Source organism: Pelodiscus sinensis, chromosome 2 (assembly GCF_052426305.1).
Source record: "Pelodiscus sinensis isolate ZL-2025 chromosome 2, ASM5242630v1, whole genome shotgun sequence".
In the NCBI taxonomy this organism is placed as follows: Eukaryota; Metazoa; Chordata; order Testudines; family Trionychidae; genus Pelodiscus; species Pelodiscus sinensis.
The window spans coordinates 254,446,631-254,465,582 of record NC_143053.1 but is presented as its reverse complement, the minus strand read 5'-3'; positions in this window follow the sequence as shown (position 1 = coordinate 254,465,582).

Below are 18,952 nucleotides of genomic sequence, written 5' to 3'. Positions count from 1 at the left end.
CCCCCAGCCCGTGCACTCACCACCCCGCACCCCCAGCCCGTGCACTCACCACCCCGCCACCACCCCGCACCCCCAGCCCGTGCACTCACCACCCCGCCACCACCCTGCACCCCCAGCCCGTGCACTCACCACCCCGCCACCACCCCGCACCCCCAGCCCGTGCACTCACCACCCCGCCACCACCCTGCACCCCCAGCCCGTGCACTCACCACCCCGCCACCACCCCGCACCCCCAGCCCGTGCACTCACCACCCCGCCACCACCCTGCACCCCCAGCCCGTGCACTCACCACCCCGCCACCACCCTGCACCCCCAGCCCGTGCACTCACCACCCCGCCACCACCCTGCACCCCCAGCCCGTGCACTCACCACCCCGCCACCACCCTGCACCCCCAGCCCGTGCACTCACCACCCCGCCACCACCCCGCATCCCCAGCCCGTGCACTCACCATCCCGCCACCACCCCGCACCCCCAGCCCGTGCACTCACCACCCCGCCACCACCCTGCACCCCCAGCCCGTGCACTCACCACCCCGCCACCACCCCGCATCCCCAGCCCGTGCACTCACCATCCCGCCACCACCCTGCACCCCCAGCCCGTGCACTCACCACCCCGCCACCACCCCGCACCCCCAGCCCGTGCACTCACCACCCCGCCACTACCCCGCACCCCCAGCCCGTGCACTCACCACCCCGCCACCACCCCGCACCCCCAGCCCGTGCACTCACCACCCCGCCACTACCCCGCACCCCCAGCCCGTGCACTCACCACCCCGCCACCACCCCGCACCCCCAGCCCGTGCACTCACCACCCCGCCACTACCCCGCACCCCCAGCCCGTGCACTCACCATCCCGCCACCACCCTGCACCCCCAGCCCGTGCACTCACCACCCCGCCACCACCCCGCACCCCCAGCCCGTGCACTCACCATCCCGCCACCACCCCGCACCCCCAGCCCGTGCACTCACCACCCCGCCACCACCCCGCACCCCAGCCCGTGCACTCACCACCCCGCCACCACCCCGCACCCCCAGCCCGTGCACTCACCACCCCGCCACCACCCCGCACCCCCAGTCCATGCACTCACCACCCCGCACCCCCAGCCCGTGCACTCACCACCCCGCCACCACCCCGCACCCCCAGTCCGTGCACTCACCACCCTGCACCCCCAGCCCATGCACTCACCACCCCGCACCCCCAACCCGTGCACTCACCACCCCGCCACCACCCCGCACCCCCAGCCCACGCACTCACCACCCCGCCACCACCCCGCACCCCCAGCCCACGCACTCACCACCCCGCCACCACCCCGCACCCCCAGCCCGTGCACTCACCACCCCGCCACCACCCCGCACCCCCAGTCCGTGCACTCACCACCCCGCCACCACCCCGCACCCCCAGCCCGTGCACTCACCACCCCGCCACCACCCCGCACCCCCAGCCCATGCACTCACCACCCCGCCACCACCCCGCACCCCCAGCCCACGCACTCACCACCCCGCCACCACCCCGCACCCCCAGCCCGTGCACTCACCACCCCGCCACCACCCCGCACCCCCAGTCCGTGCACTCACCACCCCGCCACCACTCCGCACCCCCAGCCCGCGCACTCACCACCCCGCACCCCCAGCCCGCGCACTCACCACCCCGCCACCACCCCGCACCCCCAGCCCGTGCACTCACCACCCCGCACCCCTAGCCCGTGCACTCACCACCCCACCACCACTCCGCACCCCTAGCCCGTGCACTCACCACCCCACCACCACTCCGCACCCCCAGCCCGCGCACTCACCACCCCACCACCACCCTGCACCCCCAGCCCATGCACTCAGCACCCTGCTGACCCCTTGGTCAGATCTTGTCACCCGATTTTTGGTGCAGAAAATACGGTCACCGCAGCTCTGGCTGATCTGTCAAACACGAGCCAGATGGGCCTGCTGCTTTTTCTCCCTTTACCTGAGCCCTGCTGCTCTCTAGGAGGCAGGGGTCCCCTAGCTGGGTTCTCCATGTGGGCAGCACGGCGGCACTTGTTTCACCTCCAGGCTGCGGCTGGCAGGCAGCACCTGCTTGGCTTTTGCTCTCCTCCCCACAAGCTATCCCAGCTCGCAACAACCAAGCTAAAGCTACCTCAGCCCCCTTCCAGGCCCATGCCCCGGGGGCCTGTCTCCTTGCATGCACCTTCCTCTCCGTGGAGTCGTCTCTTTGCAGCCGCGTTGCCAGACAGGTGCTCCCAAATCCACCACAGGCTCAGCATCTGGCCTGGCTAATGGGGACACCCAGACCAGGGAAAAATAGCCACAGTTTCCTGGTATGGGCGCCACCAGCACAGGCCCTGTGTTCATCTCCCCTCCCCCTGCTAGACTGGCGTGCTAAGCGTCATCCTCTGTCTCCACCTGGGGCTATAAGGCTCCTCGAGGAGACCCGCCCCAGAAGGATAGCAGAGTGTGAGGGCGTTGTCACTCACCTGTAGGGCACTGAGGATGACTGGGTCTCTTGGCTGTCAGCTCTGTGAACCTGCGATATCCAATTGCCATCAGCGTCACTTGTTTTACTCTCTCAGAAGGGGAGTAGCCGTGTTGGTCTGTAATTTTAAAAGCAATGAGTAGTCCTGTGGCACCTTAGGGTATGTCTACACTAGTTCGTTAGTTCGAGCTAGGTAGGCAAATGAGGGCAACCGGGATTGCCAATGAAGCCCAGGATTTAAATATCCCGGGCTTCATTTGCATCTTTCCGGGCACCGCCATTTTTAAATCCCCCTTAGTCCGAACTCCATGCCTGTGGCTACACGCAGCACGGAGTAGGTAGTTCGAATTAGGATCTCTAATTCGAACTACCGGTACACCTCGTTCCACGAGAGATCCTAATTCGAACTACCTACTCAAAGCCGTGTGTAGCCGCGGGCACGGAGTTCGGACTAAGGGGGATTTAAAAATGGCGGCGCCCAGAAAGATGCAAATGAAGCCCGGGATATTTAAATCCTGGGCTTCATTTGCAATCCCGGTTGCCCTCATTTGCCTACCTAGCTCGAAGTAACGAGCTGGTGTAGACATACCCTTAGAGACTAACAAAAATACAAAGAATCACGAGCGTTCATGGGTAAAACCCACTTCATCTGATGAAGTGGGCTTTTCATAGGTAAAACTAAGGTAGAAGTATTGCTTTACTTAGCTCCCCCCTGCTCATTTTGTTGCTGGTACTAGACTGTTTTCCATGCCAACATTTCCATGAACCTAGAGTCATTTTGAAGTCTGACTCTAACACTGCCTCCCCTGGCAGAGGCCTGAAGTGAAAGCCTAGAGCCTTTAGGACTGGCCCTTTGAATTTACTTGCTTTCCTAAGTTTAACACAGACCATTGTGACAGCATCTGGTCTCAGTTACGCCAACATAAATCTGCAATGATTCCTCTTAAGTCATCAGTTAGACCCTGAAGTCAGACATGCCCATTGGTCCTTTTTAAGCATGTTGCTATTGCCTTCTTGTGGCATGGTTGGTTGTGTGTGTGTGTGTGTGTGTGTGTGTGTGTGTGTGTGTGTGTGTGTGTGTGTGTGTGTGTGTGTGTGTGTGTGTGTGTGTGTGTGTGTGTGTGTGTGTGTGAATCCAGAATCCAGTCCAGAATCTCTGGGTCTTTTTGAGTACTTTTATGTCTGGCTTTGAATGTGATAATAGCCCCGAATGTCTGGTGGGAATTATGTAGTAACCCGAAAAATTGTTGGCAGCTGTACTAAGTTATCTTCAGGCAGGACCCTCCTCCCTCTTGGTACTCCCTCAAAACAGACGTGAACAGGACTGCAAATGCACTGATGCAACCCAGAATTCAAAACTTCAGCCAGTTTGCATAATCAGTAAGTGCTTTCTCTCAGACCCCTGTCTTTCCATTAGCTGTTTAATCTCCTTCTCTTCCTAACCCCCTTAAACCCCTCTACTACAACTGAATTGCGTGGCAGCCATTTTGAATTGTCATGCCAGCAGTGAATATATGATTACAGGGAGGATGTGAACATTCAAAATGGCTGCTGTTGGGCCTGCTAATTTAATTTGGGGGCTTTTTCCAAATCATTGGCCAGTCTCAGCCCAAGCATTGTTTGTAGTCTGCTTAAAAATCCAAGGGAAGGCTGCCTGGAGCAGGAGCGAGGCTTTTGGTCTCTTGAGTTTAAAACTGGATGTGAAACAATACTGCCCAAATTCAAGTCAGAAACAAGCATATTCTTGTGTTTGGGGGGGGCTCTTCCATTTTTAAATGATTGTGTGGAGAAATTATTTAATTTTATTTAAAATATGGTGTATATCTAACATTACCTAATTTCTAATAGTTAAATTTCAGTGAATAATCACTTTTGTTTTGTTATTGATGTTAATGAATCTCACTCTAAATATATCTTGAAGAATGAACTTTTTCCTCCCAGTGCTTCAGTCTGGGTTGGTTTTTTTTAAAACTGTGATGGAGTATAAGTAATGCAAGAACCCTAAGTAATCATGTGTGAATGTCAGGCAAAGGGTCATTAAGATTTTGTGATTATGATAAAAGGCAAATTCTTCAAAAAATCATAACCAAACTCAACACCCCCTCCTATTTTATCAAACTGTATTTAAAATTAAATCCAGTTCCGCAGAAGGACCCTCTTCTTCTTTTGTGTTAGCTGTTATGAACATAAAATGAATGTTTAAAAAGTGCAGTGTGTTTGCAGTTTGTTTACAAGGTGGAGTAGTTTACAGAAATGTGACTGAATAAAAGAAAACGTTGGTCGGGCTGTTTGAAAAGCACAGTGCATAGTTAACCTGTGGAATTCATTGGCCCAAGATATCATCGGGAATGTCTACACTACAAAGTTAGTTCGAACTAACGGACGTTAGTTTGAACTAACTTTGATAGGCGCTACACTAGCGCTCCGCTAGTTCGAACTTAATTTGAACTAACGGAGCGCTTAGTTCGAACTAGGTAATCCTCATTCCACGAGGATTAAGCCTAGTTCGAATTTACTAGTTCGATTTAAGGGGTGTGTAGCCCCTTAATTCGAACTAGTGGGAGGCTAGCCCTCCCCAGCTTTCCCTGGTGGCCACTCTGGCCAACACCAGGGAAACTCGTCTGCCCCCCTCCCGGCCCCGGTCCCCTTAAAGGGGTATGGGCTGGCTACGGTGCCCATGCCAGGTGCAAGCCTGCCAGCACCCAGCCAGCAGACCCTGCACCTGGCATGGATCGAGCCAGCCACCCGATGCCCCCCAGCCCTCCCTCTCTTCCCGGGACCAGGCTGGCGGCTCCCGGGAGCTTGCCCGGGACCGCAAGAGGCAGGCACCCGCCTGGGCTAGTGCGGACATCGTGGACCTCGTCCACGATCTCCACACTAGGCACAGGAAGGTGGCCGGCTAGGGCAGGAGAGCTGCCAGCCTGGCCACCCAGGAGCAGGTGTGCATGAAAATCAAGGTGGTCCACTGAGACCCCCGACCCTGAGCCCTGAGCTTACAATGGCCGTCCTGGGTCAGACCAAAGGTCTATCTAGCCCAGTAGCCTGTCTGCCGACAGTGGCCAACCCTAGGGACCCTGGAGGGGATGGACCGAAGACAGTGACCAAGCCATTTGTCTCGTGCTATCCCTCTCCAGCCTTCCACAAACCTTGGGCAGGGACACCACTACTACCCCCTGGCTAATACCACTCCATGGACCCAACCTCCATGACTTGATCTCACTTCCCTTTAAACTCTGTTTTAGTTCTAGCCTTCACAGCCTCCTGCAGCAAGGAGTTCCACAGGTTGACTATTTGCTTTGTGAAGAACAACTTTCTGTTACTAGTTTGAAGCCTGTTACCCATTCCTTTCCTTTGGTGTCCTCTAGTCCTTCTTTATGGGAACTAATAAAGAACTTTTCTGTATGCACCCTCTCCACCCAACTCCTGCTTTTAGAGACCTCTATCCTGTCCCCCCTCCGTCTCCTCTTTTCTAAGCTGAAAAGTCCCAGTCTCTTTAGCCTCTCTTCATATGGGACCTGTTCCCAACCCCTGATCATTTTAGTTGCCCTCCCCTCTCCCAGCATCTCTCTTCCCCTCTCCCACCTCCTTTTCCCAGTCTCCCCCAGTTTTGTTCAATAAAGACAGATTCCATTTTTTGAACACAATTGTCCTTTATTTTGTACATCAAGAAAAGGGGCTAGGGAAGGGTAAGTGGAAGGAGGTGAGGGAGGAATGGGGTACGCGCCCCCGATGGGGAGGACTGGGCTGGCTCTGCGGGCTTTTGGGGTGGAACCTCTCCTGCAGCCCCCCAATTGCCCCCTCTCCCCAGATGGCAGCCTCCGGCAAGTGCAGCAGGTCTGATGGCCAAGTGCTGTGATGTGCCCAGTGTGGGTACTCCGGGCATCCAAGCCAGGACTGCTTTGCAAGCGGGGCACCCCTGAGAACTCTCTGTCCGGGGTGGGGGTCGAGACCCTTTAAGCACAGCCCTTGGCTAGCCTGAGACAGCATCTCCACGCTCTAAGTCCTCCTCTGATGCCCTGCCGGCACTGCTTCCAGCCATCCTTAAGCCTGGTTCAGGGTCCACTTAATGTGGACATGCTAGTTCGAATTAGCAAAACGCTAATTTGAACTAGTTTTTTAGTCTAGATCCGTTAGTTCGAATTAGCTTAGTTCGAATTAACTAATTCGAACTAAGTTAGTTCGAATTAACGTTGTAGTGTAGACGTACCCATAGAGGGCAAGAGCTTCATAAGAATCAAAACAGATTATATATCAGCAAATGCACACAGTTAAAGTTATTTATGAGGGTGATTAAATATTGTGCTTCAAAGCATAACCCAATTATTAAGGGCTTAAGAAAAATTTCCTCCATAGTTTGGGCATGTTTTTATCTACTAGGCCATGATAGGGTTTCTCTCATCTATGAAGTATCTGGCACTGGCCCATTGTAGCAAAATGGATACCCAACTGGACGGACCATTGTCTGACTAGGTATGGCAATTCCTGTGTTGACTGTCTGGGAGAAATCATCTCTGGTAAATGGTGATACTCAGAATGGAGAGGGGTAACTAGTGGTATCTCCCAAGGGTCAGTCCTGGGACCAATCCTGTTCAATTTATTCATAAATGATCTGGAGAAAGGGGTAAGCAGCGAGATAGTAAAGTTTGTGGATGATACTAAACTGTTTAAGATAGTCAAGACAGAAGCAGACTGTGAAGAACTTCAAAAAGATCTCACCAAACTGAGTGATTGGGCAACAAAATGGCAAATGAAATTTAATGTGGATAAGTGTAAATTAATGAACGTTGGAAAAAATAACCCCAACTATACGTACGGTATGATGGGGGCTAATTTAGCTACAACAAATCAGGAAAGAGATCTTGGAGTTATCGTGGATAGTTCTCTGAAAACTTCCACACAGTGTGCAGCGGCGGTCAAAAAGGCAAATAGGATGCTAGGAATTATTAAGAAAGGGCTAGAAAATAAGACACAGAATATCTTACTGCCCCTGTATGAAACTATGGTACGCCCACATCTTGAATACTGTGTACAGATGTGGTCTCCTCACCTCAAAAAAGATATTTTGGCCTTGGAAAGGGTTCAGAAAAGGGCAACTAAAATGATTAGGGGTTTGGAACGGATCCCATATGAGGAGAGGTTAAAGCGACTGGGACTTTTCAGTTTTGAAAAGAGGAGACTAAGGGGAGATACGATAGAGGTCTATAAAATCATGAGTAGTGTGGAGAGGGTGAATAAAGAAAAGTTATTTATTAGTTCCCATAATAGAAGAACTAGAGGACACCAAATGAAATTAATGGGTAGCAGGTTTAAAACTAATAAAAGAAAGTTCTTCACACAGCGTGTAGTCAACCTGTGGAACTCCTTGCCAGAGGAGGCTGTGAAGGCTAGGACTATAACAGTTTAAAGAGAAGCTAGATAATGTCATGGAGGTTAGGTCCGTAAAAGGCTATTAGCCCGGGGATAGAATTGGTGACCCTGGCCTCTGTTTGTCAGAGGCTGGAGAGGGATGGCAGGAGACAAATCACTTGATCATTGTCTTCGGTCCACCCTCTCTGGGGCACCTGGTGCTGGCCACTGTCGGCAGACAGGCTACTGGGCTAGATGGACCTTTGATGTGACCCAGGACAGCTGGTCTTATGTTCTTATGTCCATAGCTGGAAAATGAGTGGTTAGTCAAAACTGATTCCCCTCTGTCTTATGATGCTTCCTGGTCTGTTTTCTGTTGGCGAAGCTCTCGCTTGCTGGAACAAAGTGTGCAGACTCCCTGTATTTCCCATGTTCCATACAGGCTATATGGGAGTTGAGGAAGTTCAGAGACTGAGCCAGATTATCAGGGGTTTTGAGCACAACTCACTTTGAAGTCAGCCAGCCAGCCATTTATTTCTAGTGCCATAGATCTGCTGGGATCTAGGCCCCATGAAATGCTGTGTCCTTTGCATTTGGACCATTCATAATTAGGGTGGGCCACAGTTTTTGCTTGCCTCACCCTAACAGCCTCGGACCTCGTTTCCAGAGCTGCTGAGCGCCTGCAGCATTTCCTGCTCTTGGTATGTTTCGAAGGACTCTCTCCCGTGTCCATTCCCACTTTGTTACCTACAAAAAGCTTTTCCCATTCTCCATATAAGGAACGGGCCTCTCTCTGGCGTCGAGTGAATTTGAAGAAGTGGTTTCAGTCTGAACCTTTTGCCACATTTCCTGAATTTATAAAGATTCACCATCATGTTTTGAAAGTAAGTACTGGGAATTACCAGTACAACGCCTGGTGTGTTTGTGGGTGAGGGGGCAGGTCTGGGCTCCTGACAGGGGTGGGAACTGGGGACCAGACTCCCTCAGCCAGCCCTTTGTGACTGCCCCTGCTGGGGTAGAGGCAACCAGGACTCCCGGGCCTGCCACGCCCCAGGGCAGCTGCCCCTTTTGCTCCCCTATTGCTGGCCCTGTAAAAATGCACCCAAACTTGGCCACGTTATACAAGATTCTGAAAATGGCAGTTCGCGCTCTCCTGCCACAGGTTTGTTAGTGCCTGCTGGCAGCTAACGCCTCCAGAGTCCATCTGCTCTGACACGGGCTGGTGTGAGGTGTCGACCACTGTGCCCACCTCATGAGGGGGCCCGCTGTGTTCCAGGGACGCAGGGAACGTCAAGCTGTTGGAAGAATACCCGACTTATTAGACCTAAGGGGCTCAGGCAGGGGTGGGGGCCATTTTTGGGTTGGAGGCCGCACAAAATGGAGGAACAGAAAACAAATGAACCCTCACTGACATGGCCCCTGGCTGAGAAACAGAAAGATGCTTCCCCCACATTCCCCTCACACACCAGGGCCTGGGCTTGTAGATTTTTGTGGGGGAAAAGCCTCCAGGCAGCATTACTGAGCCAGCCTGGGCATTGGGGAGCAGCGGAGTACAGAGCCACTGCCTCCTGCCAAGCAGAGACTGTGAATCGGATCTGGCTCCGGCTTGCCTGACTTGGACTCACAAGGCTCGGGGCTCCACTCCCCACCATGGGGAGCCGGCACTGCCACTCCAGCCCCATGGGGGGTGCTGTGGTGTGGGGCTGGAGGGCCAGCATGGGCTCTCCAATGCTGAGGGGGAACCCCAAATCTTGGGGGCAAATCCAGGCAAATCAGGGGTTCTCCAGCCCTGGACTCGATGATCACAGTGGTCCCCTCTGGCCTTAGAATCTGTAAGTCCGTGAGACTCTGACTCTCTCTCCCCTACTTCACCCTGGCTGCAGCCACTGACCCCCACAACAGAGTTCCCAGGAGGCATGTCTGCCTGCTGACGTGCTGGAAATCCCCCTGGGTGGATCATATTGACACTACCAGGAGGGAGAAAATTCAATTTTTAGGTTTTTTTATCATTTATTTAAAGTTTTTTTTCCAATTTTTAAGAGACTGAAATTTTCACAGTTGTGGTGACATTGTGGAGGTGGGTCAGACAATGGTGCATTCATGACAGTCAAATACATTTGAGAGCCAAAACTTAGTGCTTTAGGGCCATGAAAACACCCTGCCAACATCGCCTGGCAGCATGCACAAAGTAAACAGCCTTCGATCATGGTCTATGATGTGCCACGGCAACTTTTCTCTCACTTTGCCTCAGTGTGTGTTTCCAATATTGCCAGTGCAAATGTCTGTGGGTGGTAAAATCATCATTAACCGACATTTACCAATAAAAATCAAATTCTTCCCTGCCTGGCGCAGAGTCAGGTTTCACCCTCCTGACAGGAAGAAGAGATTCACCATGTTCTGTGTTTTATGGGTGACGCCCGGAGCTACTCAGGACAGACGGGCCCCTACAAACGGATTTGTCTCCACGAGAACATCACCTCTCACACGCGGCCAGCTTGCTAATGGAGTCACTCAGTCTAGACCCAGGGCTGACATCCCGGTCATGCATTTGCTGATCCTGTCAGCAGACACTTGCTGGGGGCTGCTTTGGGCTCCTCCCAATCTCTCGGCCTGCTCTCTCTGATTTCTCGCCTAGATACCCTTTCCCGGGAAGAGGGATGCAGCAGTGGCTGCGAGGGAGGTAAAGGTACAGAGGAGAAAACGGGACAGGATCAGGGGAGGGGGTGACTAGGGAGAGGCACTTTTCTAAGGGACCTACCTCACCTACTAACAGCACACCAGATTGGCCTCTGCTCTGCCCTGCCCTGCCATCCCTCTCTCAGACTAGCCCCCATCACACCCTGGCTCCCCCAGTACCCTGGTCTTCATTCACTCATCCCACATTCCCAACTGTCCAGTTTCCATGCACGCTGCCAGGGACCTTAAGGGGAAATCAATGCCTATTGGCTCCCTGCTGAAGAAACAGCGCCCTCTGAGCTGCCAAAAACAGGGCTGCTGCTTAGCATGCTCCTTGAACAGCAACCGATAGTCCTGGCATGGCACCTCCCTGGGAGGAAGGCACCCCCAGTGCTGCTCAGACTCAGGAGCCCGCTGCCCCAGAGTGCTAGGGAAAGAACAGCTCTCCAGGAAAAAGCATCTAGAACAGTTATGGAGGGTCAGAGCGAGAGATCTCACCAATGCCACCGGCTGCCTGCGGTTATGCCCTGCATCCTGAGCCACGTGGCCCATCCCGCCCTGCCCATGGGGTGCGATTTACAACGGTCAATGCAGGATATATGCCTAGACCCAGAAACTGTTGATGCAGCCCAATCCTGGGGGTTCTGTGTTCCCCCAAGCCAGCAGCATGTGGGAGTCAACCGATACTTTAGCGGCCTGTAACAGACGTGGTGCAAAAGGGTTTCTGAGCCCCTGTTTGGGCTCTCTGGGAAATTGCTGCAGCCTCATGCTCAGCCAGCCACGCTGACCAGGTAAAGGGCCCAGAAGATGGAGTTTTGGTCCCACTTCAGTGCGTCGCTGCCCAGAAGCCAACCCTTCAGCTTCCTACCCGAGCAGGGCTCATAGGCATTGCACAGTCTGTCTCCCTGTCTCTCCTACGGCGCTCTCCCCCTCCAGCTGCTGTGGGAAACAGCCGCCCTACGGGTGTTAGATAGAATCCATGGCTGAGGGGAAGGGAGACGAATGGCACACGGGTGTTTTGCTGGGGGAAGGTGGGCGAGTGGTTATTAGACACACCTGGCAGACAGGCCCGCCAATGCGGGGAGGGAGGGGCAAAGGGGGAAGTTGCCCCAGGCCCTATAAATCGCCACCAGAGTGCTGTGCCATGTGCTCTATCCGGCTCCAAGGGTTTAGGGGGGGTGTGTTATGGTCCGGATGGAGCTGAGGGCTTGCTGCCCCCAGCCACGTCCCTTCTGGGGGTGCAGAGCTAACCCCCCCCCACACACGCATCTTGCCCAGGGACACACGAAGGCTGTCAGCCCCGCTGCTGTGGAGTTAAAGGCTAAGGAAAGCAGGTACAGCTCTTTTTGAGCAATAGCCCAGACCTATCACGTCCCCTCGTGGAAATACCCCTTAAAAGGGTCTTTGTGGGAGGAAAAAAACCACTGAGATCCCCGCCCCCCCACTTCATTACACTTGTTGGGGAGAGGCAGGATGTGCCTTCCCTGTGGAATAAGCCAGGGAGTCTGCTCCACAGATCCTAGGGGGATGCACATGAGGCCAGGGACTTTAGCACTTCCTGAAAGTGAATCACATAAGGAAGTAGGGTTGCCAGCTGGTTTAACCAAAAATCCCGAACACGCCCCACCCCACCCCAAAAAAAACCCACCGGGGAAACAATTCTGAGAGGTATTAAGCAAAAAAAACCCAGCATGGCCCCTTTAAGAAATGCCTTTGAGGCTTTTTGGCCCTAACGGGCTGCCAATGGCCATCTGCCATCTTGTCGTCCTGCTCCGGGCCAGACAGCTCCTGTGCGGAACCAGGTAAGCACCCAGGATTTTCACCTCCTGGCCAGGAAAAATTAGAAAATACCGGACATTTTAGGTGACCGGTATTTTCTGAATTTTTTTACGGGACAGGAGGCGAAAATACTGGACTGTCCAGGTCAATACCGGACACCTGGCAACCATATAAGAAATCACTTTGCTGAATTAGGGCACATATTATGAATGCCCCCCCATTAGCACAGACTAAGGGGACGGGGAAAACCCTTGCTAAAATAGTGGCAGCACATCACTGCCTCTCTCCATTTGCCACCTGGCTTCTCAGGCCTAATCAACGTCTCCATTTGAATGAGCCCATATGAGGTGAGTGGTGCTAGCTATGCTGGTGGGAAGGGGCTTTGGTGGGAGGGAATGCGGCACATTTGCCTTGCCTGGGCCTGCCGACAACACATACAAGGTTGTTCTGACCTGACGTCTGCTAATATTTTATTACAGTTAATCATAATAATTATATGAGATGCGAGGTCATGCTGACCTGCGTTTTGCTGCCAGGCCTTCTGTTCTCTCTTCATTACTGTCCTGCCCCCCCAATGCGTTATGAAAATTGGCATATAATATGCATAATATAAAGACACTTTAGGCAACATGCATCATGTGCCATTTTTGTAAAGTTACACTCTGCTGAATGTGCATGTTCTATTTCTGTGCATGTATCAGTTTTGTGTGGGAAGTTAGAAATAAGAAGTGCGGAGCTGTTTATAGTGCTAGATGTTACTACTCACTTAGTACCTACGGAGACATAACGGCCCGGTGATCAAGCCAATGATCTGTAAATGGCCTTGTTTCTCCTGTAGATTCAAACTGAGGCTGGACCTATAGACATGTGGCCAGGCCACCTAATGCTGGCCCTCATTTTAGATCTTGTACTTTTCCACGCAAGGCGAGAAAACTTTGAACTGAACACAAAGAATTCCCACCTTGGGCTGTGGGGCTATAAAGGTTGGAAACCAAAACAATAAGTGGCAGGCACCAGCAGTGTTCCCGCTAATCTTTTCCATCCATGTGCAGAATAAATATTTTATGTGCATGGAGATGTGTGTGTATGTGCACTACCAGTCAAAACAAAACAAAAAAACCTATCTGGGGTGCTCTGCTAGTCAGCTGGGCGGCATTTGACTCTTTCTTGAGCAGCCGCACAAGCGCCCAACTTACAGGGAACACTAGTCCCCCCCCCCCCCCCGCTCCCCATTTACCACCCAAGATGCCTGCTGGAAACGTCTAAGACTGAACAGGGGGAAGGATTGATTTGTCTGTTTTCACCTGTAATCAATCACTTAAATTCTACTTTTTATACTTAATAAAAATACTTTTGTTTATTATTAAGCCCAGAGGGGGAGCAACCACTGTGCATATCTCTCTTTCATTGATAAAGGGGGCAAGACCTTATGAGCGTTCTCTGATAAAACTTTTATACAGAGCACGATGGATTTATTTGGGGTTTTGGTTCTCTTTGGGGCAGTGCTCCGGGTGCTGTCAACGACCTTATAGCTGAGTGCTCTGTTGTGCCTGTCCATACTGGGGGCTCGCAGTTTCCGGCAGGGCGGATGGAGCTTTGGGTAGGGTGCCCCGCCTCTGGGCTCTGGTGGCCCCACGTGGGCAGACAAATACCGACAGCCCCTGCTAAAGCTAGCATGCCCAAAACAGCAGGGTGGCACTCATGGGCATGCCCTGTCTGTGCCTTGTGATGGTACCCCATGCACATGGGTGCTGCCTTTACAAAAGGGCACCCCGTTACCTGTGGCAATTTCAGGGACCTGTCCCAGGGAAAGAGCAATCGTGCCCACCGAAGGATTGCAAAGCATTGTACAAGGGGGAGAGCTGTCATGACCCCTACTGTAAAGAGGGAAACTGAGGCACCTAGCGGCTCACAGCCTGATTTTTCAGACGTGCCCAATGGGTGTGCGGCAGCCTGCCAACAGGGCTCACAGGGATCCATTAAAGACCATGGCAACAAGACAGTGCCTGAGTTAGGGGTAGGCCCAGGAGCCCCAATGCCTCCGCTGCTACTCTAACCACTACACCTGGGGGGGAGGGGGGTCAGCAACGTATGGCACACGTGCCATAAGTGGCACGCAAGCTGATTTTGAGTGGCATGTGCAGGGTGCGTGGTAGGCGTTCAGCCCCCCCTTTCCCCATGCAGTGGGGAGCCTGAGCTGCCGCTGGGCCCCTCACAGCCTGCACTGAGCTGCGAGGCTGCAGCACCAGCTCTGGGGGGCAGGGGGAGAGGCTGCTGGTTGGACTGCATAGAGCACTCCTGGTGCACAAGCAGCCACCTCCCCCTTCCCCAGCAGCCAATTCGGCAGTGGGAGGAGGTGGCACTGGGGCTGAGGCAGAGGGTTCTCCAGTGTCCGGGGCCAGCCTGTGACTGCGTGGCCATAGCAGCGACTTCTCTGGTGACTGTGTGACCACGGCAGCGGCTCCTCTGGTGACTGCATGGCCATGGCAGCAGCACCTCCATTGTCTGGGGCCGGTGCAGGATCACGTGGCTGTGGCAGTGGCTCCTCCAGCAGCCAGGGCTGAGGCCAGGGCCGCAGGACGTCTGCGGTGATGGCTTCTCCACCTCAAGCAGACAGGGGCCGCTACCCAAGACAGCAGTAACGACACCACCTGGGGAAGGGTTAGAGCAGGACCATGTGGTAGCTGTTCCTGGGGTTGGCTGTGGGGCGGCTGCTGTTGCTGGACCTGCGGCTGCGGTGTGGCATGGGAGTGCCAGGGAGCGGCTGTGGTGGTAGCTGCTGCTGCGGTGGGGGATCAGGCTGCCGTTCTTCTGTCATCGTCACTGGCGGAGCGGTGCTGGAGACAGAGGCTTGTGTGCTGCTTAAAGTATCAAACTACGAGCCCGCAATCAGAGAGCTCAGCAAGGGAAAGCCAAGCCAAGGAGCACACTAGACGGTAAGCGTTGCATCTTAATTTATGAACTGTTTCTTCACGCAGCGCACAATCTGTGGAACTCCTTGCCAGAGGATGTGGTGAAGCCCAGGACTTTAACAGGGTTCAAAAAAGTGCTAGCTAGATTCGTGGAGGTTAGGTCCATCAATGGCTCTTAGGCAGGATGGGTAGGAATGGTGTCCCTAGCCTCAGTTTCTCTGGAGGTGGGTGATGGGGGAAGGATCACGCGAGGATTCCCTGTTGTGTCCCCTCCCTCTGGGCATCTGGTCTTGGCCACTGTCAGCAGACAGGATACTGGACCATTGGTCCGACCCAGTACAGCCGTTCTTATATTCTTATGAATGAAGCTGCTAAAATGTAAGTAGGACTGTTATTGACATTAGAAAGTATCCATGACATGCAGACTCGTAAATAGGAGTGAGCTACATCTTGGCACGCCCCTTCTGAAACGTTGCTGCCCCTGCCCTAAACACACGGGCTGTGTCTACACTGGCCACTTATTCTGGAAAATCAGCCACTTTTTCGGAATAACTTGCCAGCTGTCTACACTGGCCCCTTGAATTTCCAGAAAAGCACTGACAATCTAATGTAAAATCATCAGTGCTTTTCCGGAAAAACTATGCTGCTCCTGTTCGGGCAAAAGTCCTTTTCCGGAAAACTGTTCCGGAAAAGGGCCAGTGTAGACAGCAGAGATTTCTTTTCCGCAAAAAAGCCCCGATTGCGAAAATGACGATCGGGGCTTTTTTGCGGAAAAGCGCGTCTAGATTGGCCACGGATGCTTTTCCGCAAAAGCATCCTGCCAATGTAGACGCGCTTTTTCTGAAAATGCTTATAACGGAAAACTTTTCCGTTAAAAGCATTTCCGGAAAATCATGCCAGTGTAGACGTAGCCAATCTGCCTGGCAGAGGGGGTAAGGACCAGGGTCCCGCTCGCTCCCTGGCATGGGAAGTGCAATCCAAGGCCATGGCTTTGCTTGGCCAACACAGGCGCCATTAGCCAGCACTGCCCCACACAGCACAGCCCGGCTGCCTGCTGCTAGTTCCAGCCCCCGGGTTGTATGGCCCATTCTCAGAAGCTGGACAACAGCAGTTCTGTGCCGGAAGCCTCTGTCTCCCGCTTGGGATAGTGGGGCTGGCTCCGGCAGGGACACGAATCCTCCCTTTGTACCTGGGGCTGCAGTACCCCATGGGGAATGCTGAAACAGGGCGGAACCACATCCTTCACTACCTGCCCATAGAGAGATCTGTGGTTAGAGCTGGGAGGAGAAGGAGGTGCTAGGACAGCCAGACTATTCCTAGGCCTCCCTGTGGAGCGGAGTTTAGCTAGAGCAAGGGGAGGCTGTGAGCAGGACTAGACCCTAGGGAAGGGCTACACCCTGCTCTGGGTGACCCTAAACCTTTGCCTGCTAGAAGATGAGACAGGACCACAGAGGACAGATCACCCAATAAAGTGACGACTCCTCCCCTGGTAAGGTCAATGCTTCATGGAGCTCCCTCGTCCCCTCCTGCCATTCTTCCCACGTCCCCTACTCCGCCAAGGAGAAACAGACAGTGACGTCTTCAAAAGCCAGACAGTGGGCGGATCGTTTGATCACTGCCCTGCTCAGTTCACTCCCTCTCAAACACTTGGCACCGGCCGCTGTCAGAGCCAGACGGCTTTGGTCTGACCCAGGCTGGCCGTTCTTAAAGCGGGGAAGAGCTAATCCGTGGCTAGAGAGCAGGGCGGAAGGGGAGCTGTGTCTGCCCTGTGCCACGGAGCAGCAAAGGGCGCTGCTTCATATCATAAAAGGCAGTCCCGGTGAAGCCAAACTTCCCATTTTACACCCAATCATTCCTTAGTGCCTCCGCCCCCGGGTTCCCGGAGCTGCAGATCTGTGACGGCCTTCCAGTGTAGCGGAGAGCTGGCCACGGGACTCCATAAGCGGGCAAGGCAAGCCCAGACCCAGGAGCAGCCGCCTGTAGTGCTGCTCTTAACAGCTGGTTCCAGGCACACCCAGGGCACAGGCAAGCAGGCCAGGGAAGGGGAAAGATCAGCCACCCAACAGTCAGGCAATGTAATTTGGTGACATGGATTGGTCTCAGCCTTATCACATTGCAAACTCAGGACTAATTTAGTGCTTGCTCCCTACCCTACATCCCATTGGGTCATTGCTGCCTCCTAGATCTCTCCATCCCCTTGGATCACTTTGCCCCAGATGCATCCGCTGTGCGTCTGGAAACGCCGTCACACACCGGCTGTGTCTCTACTACAAAGCTTTGGGGGCAGAGTGCTTTCGGGTAGATGTGAGCGCGCGGGGGAGCAAAGCACCCGGTGCACATGCCGCCTGCGTCCACGGTAAGCTGTGCGCTTGCGTGGCCACACAGGAGAGAGACAAACACTGCCCAGCTGATTAGCAGAGCGCCCACAGCTAGGTGTTGTGTTTCCACTGGTGGTGCACAGTCACACATGCCTCGGTGCACACGCATTTATTCCGCACATGGAGAAAATCCACATGTGGATGGGAAAGATGAAAGGGAACCTTGGAGGCAGTTATCCAGTGCTTCGTGCAGCAGCGCTAACATGCAGCGTAGCTGTAGCCCTGTCAGGCCCAGGCTATCAGACACACAAGCCAGACGAGGTCAGATCTTTCATTGGACTGACGTGTGCTGGGGGAAGAGACACGAACGTTCAGCCTAGACAAGCTTTGCGTAAACTTGGTAGCTTGCCTCTCTTCCCCACTGTTGTTGGTCCAATGAAAGACATGACCTCCCCTGCTTTGCCCAGCATAGCAAATGGCATTCAGGGACATGGGTATCTATTGGCAGAAAAATAACATCTGGGTTGGCACGCCCTGGCTACGTCTACTCTGGAGGCTTTTTGTGCAAGAACAGCTGTTCTTGCACAACAACGTGTGGCGCGTCTACGCTGCACGCAGATTCTTGCACAAGTAAATTTACAGTAAAGCATCAGGAAAGAGGCTTCTTGCACTAGAGTTATTCCTCTCCCCACAAGGAATGAGCCCTCTTGTGCAAGAGGCAGTGTGGACGGGCAACAAGGGTTTCTTGCACAAGAGAGCGTCCACACTGCCATGGGTACTCTTGTGCAAAAGCACACGGCCGTGGGGATGCGCTCTTGCACAAGAACTCTTGTACAAAACAGTTCTTGCACGAGAAGCCTGCAGTGTAGACGCAGCCCCTCTGTCTCCCCGGCTGTGTCTAGACTGGCAAGTTTTTCCGCAAAATCATCTGTTGCCAGCTGTCTACACTGGCCGCTTGAATTTCCGGAAAAGCACTGACGATCTCCTGTAAAACCATCAGTGCTTTTCCGGAAATACTATGCTGCTCCTGTTCGAGCAAAAGTCTTTTTCCGAAAGACTTTTGAGCAAAAGGGCCAGTGTAGACAGAACAGTACTGTTTTCCGCAAAAAAGCCCCGATTGCAAAAATGGCAATCGGGGCTTTTTTGTGGAAAAGCGCGTCCAGTTTGGCCACGGACGCTTTTCCACAAAAAGTGCTTTTGCGGAAAAGCATCCTGCCAATCTAGACGGGATTTTTCTGAAAATGATTTTAACAGAAAACTTTTCCGTTAAAACCATTTCCGGAAAATCATGCCAGTCTAGACGTAACCCGCCAGTATAGCTCTACCAGCCATGTAGAGCGCAGACAAGGCCTGATTCGCCTGTGTCTGAACGTGGGGGGGACACAGCAGCCAGGACTGTGAGTAGGGTCCCTTTTCTCCTCCTCCCCCGGCCGCCAGCAGGACAGCCCCTTGCCGTA